The sequence below is a fragment of the Myotis daubentonii genome, chromosome 13, assembly GCF_963259705.1.
Source record: "Myotis daubentonii chromosome 13, mMyoDau2.1, whole genome shotgun sequence".
Classification (NCBI taxonomy): Eukaryota; Metazoa; Chordata; class Mammalia; order Chiroptera; family Vespertilionidae; genus Myotis; species Myotis daubentonii.
Window position 1 is genome coordinate 36306884 of NC_081852.1, and position 12733 is coordinate 36319616.

At 43.5% G+C, this 12733-nt stretch overlaps 1 protein-coding gene across 12 annotated transcripts in view; it reads right to left on the reverse strand.

The window, feature by feature from the left end:
• The window catches only part of SGMS1 (sphingomyelin synthase 1), a 247466-nt gene that overhangs the window by 66905 nt on the left and 167828 nt on the right, over window positions 1-12733 (reverse strand). The window contains exon 1 of one of the 12 annotated variants that reach the window (XM_059662721.1): window positions 10637-10775. The exons of the other annotated variants lie outside the window; for them this stretch is intronic. The gene's annotated coding sequence lies outside the window, so the exon portion shown is untranslated. Of the gene's footprint in view, window positions 1-10636; window positions 10776-12733 lie in introns of those variants that run through there. 12 annotated transcript variants of the gene reach the window in all.

Here is a 12733-nt window from a genome sequence, read left to right on the forward strand (position 1 = left end):
CTAGAATCCAAAGTTTAAACTTGAGGAAACCTAAAATTTTCCAATAATTTACCTTCGTTAGGCCTAAAAGAGCCAACATTAAACTCCAGAAACATTCTGGTTTACATAGGAATTTGTGGGAAATGGATTCAATGTCTTATCATCTTTTTTTTTAAATCCTCAACCAAAGATACTTTTACATTGATTTTTAGAGAGAGTAGAAGGGAAGGAGAGAGAGAAACATCAATGTAAGAGAGACACATTGATTGGATGCCTCCCACACACGCCCCAACTGGGGCCAGGGATCAAATCTGCAACCCAGTATGCACCCTTGACGGGTCCATGGGCTGATGCTCTAACCACTGAGCACACCAGCCAGGGCTTAACATCTGTTTGTGTTTTTTAAAAGATGAATCATCTTCCCCAAATGAGGGGATGGAAATGTTCTGTGTCTTCTCTGTCCAGCATGGCAGCCACTAGGGACATGTGTGGCTATTGAACACTTGAATGTGGTTAGTGTGATTAAGAAATGGAATCTTTAATTATATTAAATTTCAATTTTAATTAATTTTAATAGCTATCTGTGGCTAGTGACTACAGTATTGGACAGCAAAAGTCTAGCATATGGTCATCTATTGTAGGGAAGGCCTTCTGCTACTGGTGGTGTTTCTGTGTGCTCTGGCAGGGGTTAGAGGGAACATAGAAGTATCAACCCTAACAACCCCTAGCCTACCTGACCCCTGCCCATACAGACATACAATTTCTCAGAGAATTTTGTTAGTAAATTTTCAGAGAATAAAGGGCCTTGGACACAGTAGCCTGATAGTGAAGACGTGTGGAGGAAATGGAGACTGAGGAGAGGTATCAATCCAGTAAGGGAGGCACCCTCTTGCTTTGTTTCCCTCTCCTTCAACCCAGTGGAAACAATCCTCGCTGCCCTAGGAACTGTGGCAGCCCGCTCCTGCCTCTCCTTCCCCTTCTGACTGGGCCTGTGTGGTTAACACACAACTGACTTCTAGTGATTCAGGCACTGCTGAAGCTGTGAAAGACCTTCCCTTTGATCTAGACTGACGATGACTAGTGTCTGGGCTAGAAAGATTGAATTTCACATTTCTGACCTTTACAAGGACATATCAAAGTACCTGACAGCAGGCACTGATTCTCCTAAGAAATTTGCTCCTAGAAGTAAATGCTAAGGATTTAAGAAAGTGACTGGCCCAGGTCCCTAGACTGATATTTATCAAACAATTGTTCAACAGGAAAAAAATCACTACCCACAGTAGATAACTGTAGAAAGCCATTTCAGTATATTGATGAGAATATAAAGAATATTAAAAGGACAATTTTACAGGAATAAAGTTTAAAAGTACCACAGCTTATGAACCCAAAGGTCCGAAAGACTTGTGCATATTATTCTGAGAACCAAAGAAAAGCATCTATACTAATAAAAGGGTAATATGCTAATTAGATTGGGTCAACCAGACATCTTCCAGACGCCTGACTTCCTTCCGGACAAAGACATGGTGGTGGAGGCCAAGGCAAAGGTGGTTAGAGGCAATCAGGGCAGCAGGGGAGCAAGCAGTTAGGGGCAATCAGGCCAGCAGGGGGAGCAGGCAGTTAGGGGGTGATCATGCGGCAGGGGAGGGCAGTTGGGGGTGTGATCAGGCTGGCGGGGTGGGGGGGGCAGTTAATGGCTATCAGGCCAGGGGGGGAGGGGGGCAGTTAGGGGGTGATCAGGCCAGCATGTAGAGGCAGCTAGGGGCAATCAGGCCAGCAGGCAAGCAGTTAAGGGCATCAGGCCGGCAGGCAGAGGTGGTTAGGGGCAATCAGGCAGTCGAGCGGTTAGGAGCCAGCGGTCCCAGATTGCAAGAGGGATGTCCCAGATTGGAGAGAGTACAGGCCAGGCTGAAGAACCCGCCTGCCCCTGATACACACACACACACACACACACACACACACACACACACACACACGAATTTCCTGCACTGGACCTCTAGTACTTTATAAATCCACAAGAATCTTAGCAGTACAAAACCACAGTAAAAATTTATGTGAAATTTTGACTATGAACTGCTTTGATTATAAACTTCTGCAGTTGTTTGATAATATATGTAATTTAAATGAGAATTATAGGATTTGCCAACTAGCAAAGTAGGAATTAGTGAGCCTTTTAATTGTAACTATAACAATGTATTCTAGTTTTACTCATGTTTACACCAGTCACTCACAGAACAGAACACCACATTTTCAGCGTGACTAGGCACTCAGTAACACTCATTTCTCTTCTCAACATTTTTCGTACAAAAAAAAAAAAAGACACTATATTATGGTCATGGCACTATTATGTTGCAAGTCAGGTAGAAAAGACAACTCTGGGGAGTAAGGAGTGGGCTGCTGGTGGATTCGCACAGTCCAAGGCTGGTCCTTAATCTCAGAGATTCATAAATATGATGATCAGGAGAGGGTTCATACTAACCACATTCATGGTGATAGTAAAGTAAAAAAGCTGATTTAGTATCTTGTGAGGAAAATAAACCATCATGTCGCTTGGATGCTGGTATCTGCTTATCATGTGTCTCCCCAAAGCATAATTACACAAGGAGCCCAAATTACAATCAGAAGGATGCATAGTGGGCAGGGAACAAAGATACATTTTGTGGGTTCCTGTGTGGCTTCACACTGCATTGTGAGATTAAAGTGGGCTCAGCAGTATTCAGTGACTAGAGTAAAGCCATACTCTGAGGTTTGGAACTTAACAGTTGGATTTCAAAGCCCCAGGCAGCTCCACCACAGGGCTAAGAGCCATACAGACGCCTGTTCATGCTATGCTAGGGGCAGGGTACCCTCTCCTGTAGACAGGCCAGATTGACCTCTCAAACTTGGTCTCCCACTCCAGCCTCCAAGTTCCACTTTCTAAATTCTTCTTCAAACAAATTCCCTTTCAGACAAACATGTTAGTACCTTTAACCGAGTTATAATTCTACTCTAGAAACTATTTAATCTTTACTTATTTTGTCTGTCTTTGCTGTGATCCATTCATCACACGCATTTCACAGTTTCTTTTGGAGTCTGGTATTTTTTTCCAACTCAGAAAGGGAAAGAGATCTGCCTGTTGGTCCTCAGGTTGGTACACACATACCACACTTATGGTAGGAGCTAATAACTCCACAGGGACATGAAGGCTTTAGGAATTTTAGGGAAGGTGGCGGGGGAACCTCTTAAAAAAAAAAAAAAACTACACCCACAACCTATATTGAAAGAAGTATATTAAAGAATTCATTAAATACTAAGCGTAAACTCTCTTAAAAATACAAGCTAGCAGCCCTGGCCACTGTGGCTCAGTTGGTTGGGTGTCATCCCATGCACTAGGACAGGGGTCCTCAAACTTTTTAAACAGGGGGCCAGTTCACTGTACCTCAGACCGTTGGAGGGCCGGACTATAGTTTTAAAAAAAACTATGAACAAATTCCTATGCACATTGCACATATCTTATTTTGAAGTAAAAAAACAAAACGGGAACAAATACAATATTTGTATTTGCATGTGGCCCGCGGGCCGTAGTTTGAGGACCCCTGCACTAGGAGGTTGCCAATTTGATACATCGTCAAGGACACATGCCTGGGGTCGTGGGCTCCATGCCCGGCAGGGGGCATACAGGAGGCAGCCATCTATGTTGGTTCTCACATCAATTGTTTCTCTCTTCCTCTCTTTCTAAAACAATCAATAAACTATTTTTTTAAGCTAAAAGACTTATGATATAAGCAATCAGACATATATGTTCCACTCTACCTGGACATTTTATTTGTTTGTTTTGTTTTTTGTTAATCCTCACCCAAGGATATTTTTCCATTGATTTTTTTTTTTAGGGAGAGTGGAAGAGAGAGGGCAAGACAGAGAGAAACATAGATGTGAGAGAAACACATCGATTGGTTGCCTCCTGCACAAGCCCTGACCAGGGCCTGGGCGGGGGAGGAGCCTGCAACCGAGATATGTGCCCTTGACCAGAATCGAACCCAGGACCCTTTGGTCTGTAGGCTGATGCTCTAGCCACTAAGCCAAACCTGCTAGGGTCTTGACATTTTTAAATCTCTTTGTTTCTTCTATGTCTAAAATGTGTGTGGGCCTTTTGGTGAAACTCCAGTTTCAAAATGCAAAAAAAAATTTTTTTTAAATCTATCCTTAAATTTGCTGATTCAGCACAAGTCTAGAACTTGTGATTTTGGTATACAATATCACAGAATTTCACCAAGCTGATGCTGAGGAGCCTAGCAAATATGTAATCAGCCTTCAAATACTTTCATCAATACTTTCAGAAGCTCATGGAATTGTCTGGCCCCACCCACATCTGAGAAACCAGTGATGGGTTACACCTAAAGTGGAGAAATCATCCATCAGACCTCGAGAATTGTGGTCACCAGCACCATCTACAATTGTCTTCTGTCTGTTATCTCTTGGTTTATTGTTAACCTGACTTTGGCTTGGCTTGAATATAAAACTCTTGCCTTCTGATCCTACAGAAGTATGCAATTTTGTGTATCCAGTTCAGGATTCCCCTTAGAATCACTGAATTTTTTTTTCAATATTGTTTACCCTGCAACTCAAGGGCAGCTTAAGACCATGAGTGTCTGGAACATAAGCTTCTGTTCTCTGCACAATTAGGAGAGTTAAGTAAACTTGAAGGTTATGCTATTGAAGGCCTTCAAGCACTAACAAGCTTAGTCTGTGTTATAAATTTCTCAGAAGTATGTTCTGATACCCCAAAATCATTTCCACTCCATGTGCCACTTAGGTTATGACTGCTGAACTTCACCTTGGGGCTGCCACCACTCTGTTGGTGTGAGGCAGCCAAGAGCTCTCCCCACTGCTCCAGGAGGGAAGATCTCCAGGTGCCCACAGACAGGCAAGCTGCTGGGAGTAAGGGGCAGTAACACCTGCTCCATTTGAGGGCTCAAGCCACGTGTTTACATGTGATTTATTCAATCCAGTTCAAATGCACTAGGGACCTTGAGAAGGAAAATGAAGAGTAACCTCCCTTTAAAAAAATCACTAACTAACTTCAATTCTCCAACCTGGATACTAGTCTCTTCCTAATAAGCCAGGGAACTTTTCATTGCTGGGTCTCTTACTGCTGCTACCTCCTTGGAAGATGACCAGAGCTGTAAAAATGCTCCGCCTTTACAAAGCAGGCAGTGGTGGGTGTGCACACTCAGGGATCCTCCTATCCAAGCCCTATCATTTTAAAAAATCACACTCGTAAGTTAAACACATTACCTTCCACCTGACCTGATGGATATGGATATGCTACGTAATGCCACCGGTTACCACAGTGGCGACAAAACAGTGGGACTCGTGATTGGTCTCCAGAATCCCAGTGCCACAGGTGACACGAGTGGAGGTGATGCAAAAAGCGATCGCAGGGAAGTTTTGCTCTATCTTTAGGGAGAGGCGGAGAGGGTACAGGAAATCACAAAAACTGTAGAGCTGACACATCCGCACACACACGGGCTCGGTATCCTGCTTACCGACTTAAAATCACCGCTAAACTTTGCAAGTTTCTATCGTGGAGCAATTCACAAACAGGTTATATTCTTGGCCAGTTCCAGATCAGTATAAAGTAGGTTATGGTTCTTCCCTACAAGCCAAAATAATACTTCCAAAGATATTTCCCTGTCCTAAATTCTGAAGAGAAGCCTTTTTGTTTTCTTTTAGCTGCTAAAATCTAATTTCTTCACTCATCCTGTTTCCAAATCTTATATTTTAATAAGCACCACTCAATCCCATTAGCAAAAAAAAAAAAAAAAAGTTAGTTTAAAAAACAATTCCTTACAACTATACCTAAAGACTGCTATGAGATTTATATCTATACCTTATTTATCACCCTCAAACTCTATGAAACAGGGATTGGGTTTTCACCGATCAAGAGACTTGCCCCAAATCACACCGCAGGTTAAATCAATAGGGCTGAGATTCAATCACAGGGTTATCTGACTCAAACCACTGTAATATATTTCTCCAGGGAATGGAGTAAATGATATTTACTGTGCTGCTGCTGATAAAATGTATATGCTGTATACAGCTGCAGACTTAAGAACACATTAACTCTCCAAGGCCCTTTCATAAATATACCCTTGAAGCTACTTTGTGATATTGCCAAAGCAAAGATTAGTATTCAAATTTCACAAACAGAAACACAGATACTGAAGAGGTAAGCCAGGGACTCTGGACCTTAGCACTATCGACATTCGGACAGGACAATTTTTCTTGTGAGGCTGTCCTATGCGCTCCAGGATGTTGGCATCCCTGGCTTCTACCCATGAAATGTTAATAGCACACCTTCCTACCCCAATTGTGCAATCAAAACTGTGTCTGGACATTGCCTAATGTCCCCTGAGGGATAAATTCATACCCTGTGAACCACTGAGCTAAGCTAATTGCCTAAGGTCACATAACTGGTTAAAGAATGTACTGATATCAGGAAAGAGCTTTGCTAAATCCTAGCTCAGTGGTGATATTTATTGTACCAGCTAGAGCTCCTTAAGACAAAGCACTGTTAGTACTGCCTCTCTCGACTTGCACACTGAGGTATACATCCCTAGTGTCTTCAACCACTGTTCAGTTTCTACACCCTCTCCAAAACCCGATGACCTCGGCTGGACACACGTTTAAACACAAACCCAGAACTGTGCACAATACTGCCTCAAGTTGTAAAAGCAGGAGCAACAAAAGACTCACATCCAACACAAGCACTGTACTGCCAGCTCGGTTTTTAAGCACTTCACATGGGTCACCTAATTTAATCCTTCAACATTTTCAACAGCCTATGACATAGGTGTTATTATCTGCATGTGATGAATGAAGAGACTGAGGCACAGAGAACAAACAACTTGCCCAAGGTCAGGTGCCAAAGCCCCTGTTCTCAGTGCTTCCAAGAACGGTGAGGCTGTCAGCACTGGTTCTGAACGGTCCATCTCCACAATGCGTGAGTTTTTCCCCAGCTGCATCAGGGCCCTCCTTCAAGGCACCTTGGTCAAGTCTGACATCACTCTACTCATCAGCCCTGCTGCATATGACAAGATGCAAGCCCACTTATCTACCTACTAGAGGCCCGATGCACAAAATTCGTGCAAGAGTAGGCCTTCCATCCCCCGGCTGTTGGCACCGGCTTCCCTCTGGCACCCAGGACCTGGGCTTTCCTCTGGCCGTTGGCATCTGGGGCCCCGGCTTCCCTCGCAGCCCTGGTTTTGTCTGGAAGGATGTCTGGTCTAATTAGCATATTATGCTTTTATTATTATAGATATTGCTGTCCAACCCACATTTGTCCATCTTGAGTTAAGAACACAAAGCACTCCGCCAAATGTTTTGTTAAAGCAGGCATGTCAGATCTACAGCAATGTCGATACACTTGTCCAGTAACGCTCAAAAAAGAAATGAGGTCAATTGGAGATGAGTGATGCTAATACTGATCATCACCACCTCTTCTAGGTGATCCCTGCCCATCTTTTAAAAAATATGACTTGTAATTCTGCTAGACACCAACACAAGCTCTGAATCGAAAGCTTGGAATGTACCATCTCCCCTAGTTTTGAAAATCAAGTTGTTTGGCATAGCTCCTCCTCTCCGTGATTTTCACAAGATTAACCCCAAATGGTTTTATCATCACACTGGCATGTTCTTTCAACATCCTCAAGAACTCGAGGCACTTAAAGCAGCTAGGATGTGGAGAGGTTTGAGGAGGAGCCCAGGACATCCTTGCTGTGCTTGGGAAGGGTGGGTGCTCCTGTCAAATAGATGGCGAGACTAAGGAGGTGGGGCTGTGAGCAATCCCCGGTCCTGGAATAGATGCTGTATGTAGTCCATGGTCCTCTGGGAAGGTGGCATTGTTTATGATGACGTCCCAACAGATGACCCAGCAGATGATCTCAGAACTGGCTGCCCCTGGTGAGACACACTGAGACTTTCCACTTCCGTTTAATGAGAAAAGCTTCAGTACTCATAGCCCACCTTTCATAACCTCACCATCCTAAACAAGCAGGTTCAACACGAACCGACGTGCTAACAGAGATTTTAAAACACTGCACACAGCGTATAAAACACTGCGGGTGTGCATCCGCACACAGAGAATTCCCTACTGGAAGTCATGGCCCAGCTGCTTGGTTTACAGGCAGAGAACACCTGAGTTGCACTTTGCGAGGAGCAGGACGAACAGGCACGTCCAGAACGAAAAGAGCTCTAGGAACAAAGGAGAAAGTCACTCGGAATCAGCAGCTATGAGGCGGCCACGTATATTAACAGGTTCACTAAGAATAGGGCTTGCTTAGTTAATATTTGAAAACCACAGGCTTCCCAGCAAATGCATTATTTCTTGAACTTTGACACTTTGGCACGGGGGCAATGAGGAGCTTTTAAAATCACTTCAAAATCTGCTTTGAGCTTAGAACTTCCCCTGGATTATTTCACACAGGAAGATCAACACTATTTTGTTAGGCGCAATGGGAGCCACCTGGGAAAAATTTCAAACTTTAAATGCTAACTTCTAGTGTAAATGAAATTAACTAGCTGTGAAATTTGGAGCGGATTATGTAACCTTGCCCAGGTTGTTTCTTGAACTATAAAGCAGAGATGATAATACCTCTAGACCTTCCGGCATTATTGTGAAATTTAATAAAGCAGAGGGTACAAAGCATCTCAGTATCTGATAAAAGCGGGCTCTTTAAATGTCTGGTTCTCTTGCACCCATTGGGGTGAGTCAAAATCCAAATTTAATTATCCCTTTAGATTTTAGACATTTCCAGATTTAATAAAATAGATTCCCATTCTACCACCTGAGGGGGCTTTCCAACTACCCCTGAGGAATTAGGGCCGCTTCTCTCAACATCACAGGCTGTTTCTTAAAAGAAAGGGGATCCCAAGTTGTTACCTCTCAGAGCCGCTTAATTTGTTAAACTCAAAGCAACTGAACTTCCAATTAGCCTATGAGCTGGGAAAAGTATTAGTATTAATTCAATGTGTAAATGATTTAAAATTCTAACAAATTAGTTTAATGATCCCATTTAGAAGTGACTGATATCTGGAGAAGCTTCCTTCACAGACCTGACAAAGTCAGTTGCAAAGAACTTTGCTCTTTCTTTCTGTTAGAGAGCCTGTCAACTGTACCAGTCTATATCTTCATAAATGAAGTATAACGACAGCATCGTAAGTTCTGTCATCCTTTATGCCACCGGGATGCCTTCCACCTGCCTCTCCAGCAGTCAGTGTTTCTGATGGTGATGTGTCTGTTGCACTGTGTATGTCTTTGGCAAAACTGCAATAATCACAGATTCTGCTTCTCTGCTGCCCTCCTCCCCATCCTCTTGCAAGAAAACAATGTACTTGCAGGATACACATCTCTATGCACTGCTGACTAATTTCTTACATAAAAAGCAGATTTTTAAAAAGAAGCTCACCGACTTTATTTCTACATCAATTTAAAAGTGATAATCAAAGGGAGTTTATCACTACCAAGCCAGCAATGCAAGAAATGCTAAAGGGAATGCCGTAAAAAGAAGAAATAGAAAAGGGGGAAGGAACACAGGCATAAAACACAGAAATGGCTACAAACAAGTACCTATCAATAACATTAAACGTAAATGGATTACATGCTGCAATCAAAAGATATCAAGTGAATGAATGGATAAGAAAACATGACCCATATATATGCTGTCTACAGGAGACCCACCTCAGAACAAGGAACTCACACAGACTGAAAGTGAAGGGATGGAAAAATATCTATCAGGCAAATGGAAATGAAAAAAAGCTGGGGTAGCAATACTTATATCTGACAAAATAGACCTCAAAGTGAAGACCATAACAAGAGATAAAAGTGATAATCAACTCAACAGGCTAAGAGTGGACTGAGAACATACCACATTAGAGGGTTCCCACTGGGGTACAACGTAGATAAAAACTCCAGATGGCAAACACAAATCAGGGAAAATAAAAATAAAAATAAATGCTATGCACTCTTCTCAGTGTATTCCGCTCCACAAATTCCACAGAGCAATTATCTGGCCACAATAAATAGAAAGCATAGCTGTGGAGTAAACACGCTCACTCCACAACGCGGGAGCACGTGCTTCCCTCTGGCACCGAGCAAAGATCTCACTCACCGGCTAAGCTCCCAACCAGCCAAAGGAGTTGGCTGGAAGACCTTTAATGTTTCTAAGTACAGGGACTGGAGTTTGAGAAAGTATTTCCCCCAAACTTAGTAATAAACAGTAAATACAACCCCACTCCCTCAAAAATGCTCCATTAGGAGAGCTCGATCACCCCTAACCGAAACCACCGCCTGATCCCTGGCTCTCAAAAGCACCCGCAGGGTTTGGAGCACGGATGCAACCCGCCTAGATGCTGCCACTGTTTCACCAACTACCCTGTGAGCGGGCTCAGGGGTCAACAGCTCCTGCCCATTTTATCATCAAAGCGAGATCCAGTACAAACCAGGATTCCCTTTCCTTCGCCACAGTGGAGGGAAAGGCAAGGATCGCGTTAGTGGGTGTTTTCTGCCAGGCAAGAAAGGCTGTTTCCCCCGCTCTGAACCGCTCCCGCCGTCTGTCCGCGCTTCGCCGGCCCCGGACAGCATTTTAATGAAGCACAGCATCCCAGGCGGAGCAACACTTACGGGCTCTCCAGGCTGGAGGCAAAGTCTCCTGCAAAGTTCCCGGGGCACCAAGTTCCCGCGCCGCTCCCGCACGCCGGTGCCTGCCGGGGCGCAGACGGAGGGGCGAAGGCGGTCCGAGGCGCGCCGACCTCGGCCCCCGCTCCGGGGCGCGCCCGCGCCTCTGCCTGGCCGGTGGAGCCGCCCTCGCCCGCGGCCTGGCCGGCGGCTGGCGAGCCCCGCGATGCTCGAGAGCCCGGCGTCCCGCGGGCGGGCGGGTCCTCCCAGCCGGACAGCTGTGAGCAGGCGCCCAGCGCAACCCCTGAGGCTCCAGCCGGGAGGCCGCGGCGGAGCTGAGCCGGGCAGCAGAGGTTTTTGGAATGCAGGGCGCGGCCCTCTAACACAGCAAAAAAGAAATGAGTCAGTCCGTGCAATTCTAGCCAATAAGCGTGTTCAGTCGGTGAAGGCGGAACTTTCCCTTCTTGATTTACATGAGGCTTACAAGCCTTTTGCAGCCTTTAAAAAAAAAAAAATCGGCCTTTGACAACTTCAAGAAAATGTAGATGGCCTTTTAAAAACTCTCATAAAATAAGGGGTAATCTTATGATAGACATCTGGACAATGGATGTACATTCATTTCTATTCCTTAGTAAAAGTTCTTGAGTTAGGCAGCGACCCAGGGTGTAATGAGGCGGTGGCATCAGGCGTCCCAGCAGATTTGGATCCGATGTCTGACACTGTATGGCCCGGGGCAGGGTAATTATCTGCAATGAGGGGATAAAATGCTCACCTAACAGAGTTTGAGGGTCAGATGATATGTTCTATCTAATACGTGCAAAGACTTTGGCACAGCACTTGACATAGAGTAGGCACTTAAACAATGCTATCTTGTCCCTCTGAGTTCTGTATCAGAATCTCCAAAATTGTGGAACACTAGCCCATAGTTTTTCTATTATTCTTTTCAATGTTAAAATATCCCCAGAATTTTACAGCTGAAATCGTTCTGTAGTATTGAATGGTCTGAGTCCCATATTTAAGTAGAGGAAAAAAAAACTATAGAAGCTTTTGGTTTAGGATTCTTGGATTTGGTGTTATTATACAATAAAAATTTAACTAGCAAAACAAAGGGGCTAAAATTGGAATCATTTCATTTATGCCACAATTAAACCAACTTTTAAAAAAGTTAAGAGTGATTTTGGAAATACTCTTTCCTTTTGGATCATTGTGCCTAAACATTATTTTGGAATAAAAATATTTAAAAGAAACTTTAAGTAGTTGGGAATTGGCACATTACAGGCAACGATAGAACTGGTCAGTCCCGAGTACCATTTAAAAAACAAGTTGATTACTAGGGAGGGGGCAGAGTTTTTACCTAGGAAGACTTTTTTTTTAAGTTACAAATTAAACCTACTTGGCTTTGGAGAAGACTTCTTGAGTTTAACTTTCTCACATTTGTTTAGAAACAGTCATTCTATAGGCCAAGATTTCTTCAAAATACTCAATAGCCAAACATAAGATCTAAAGTGCAATCAAGGGATCTAAAAAGCTAGTTTTTTCTCCAAACCAGCATGGAAGACTAATAAGAACTACACCAGGAGTCAGGAGCTCCTGCCCTAATCCCAGCTCTGCCAGTACGTGGCCACGTGTGTGGCCCTAGGCAAACTGCTTCATCTCTTTCTCTCTGAAGACCTCTAATAGTTCTACTTGGAAGACCAAGTTATGGTCAAAAAGGTCAGGCGTTAAGGTACAGCGCAGGGAATACAGGGGTAGGCAAAAGTAGGTTTACAGTTGTGAGTATGTGAAACAATTTATTCTTTTATTATTTATTAATTACTGCATTTTTATTACAACTGTAAACCTACCGTTGCCCACTCCTGTATAGTCAATATCATCGTAATAACTGTGTATGGTGCCCAATGGGTACTGGACTCAAAAGAGTGGTCACTTTGTTAGGTATATAAATGTCTAATCACTATTTTTTTCACCTGAAACTAATACGACATTGTATGTCAACTATAACTAAAAAATAAATTTTAAAAAATAATCTAAATGTTATTTTAAAAATAAATTTAAAAAGGACAGGCGCAAGATAAGTCTATAACTTAGCATTTATCCTTAGCA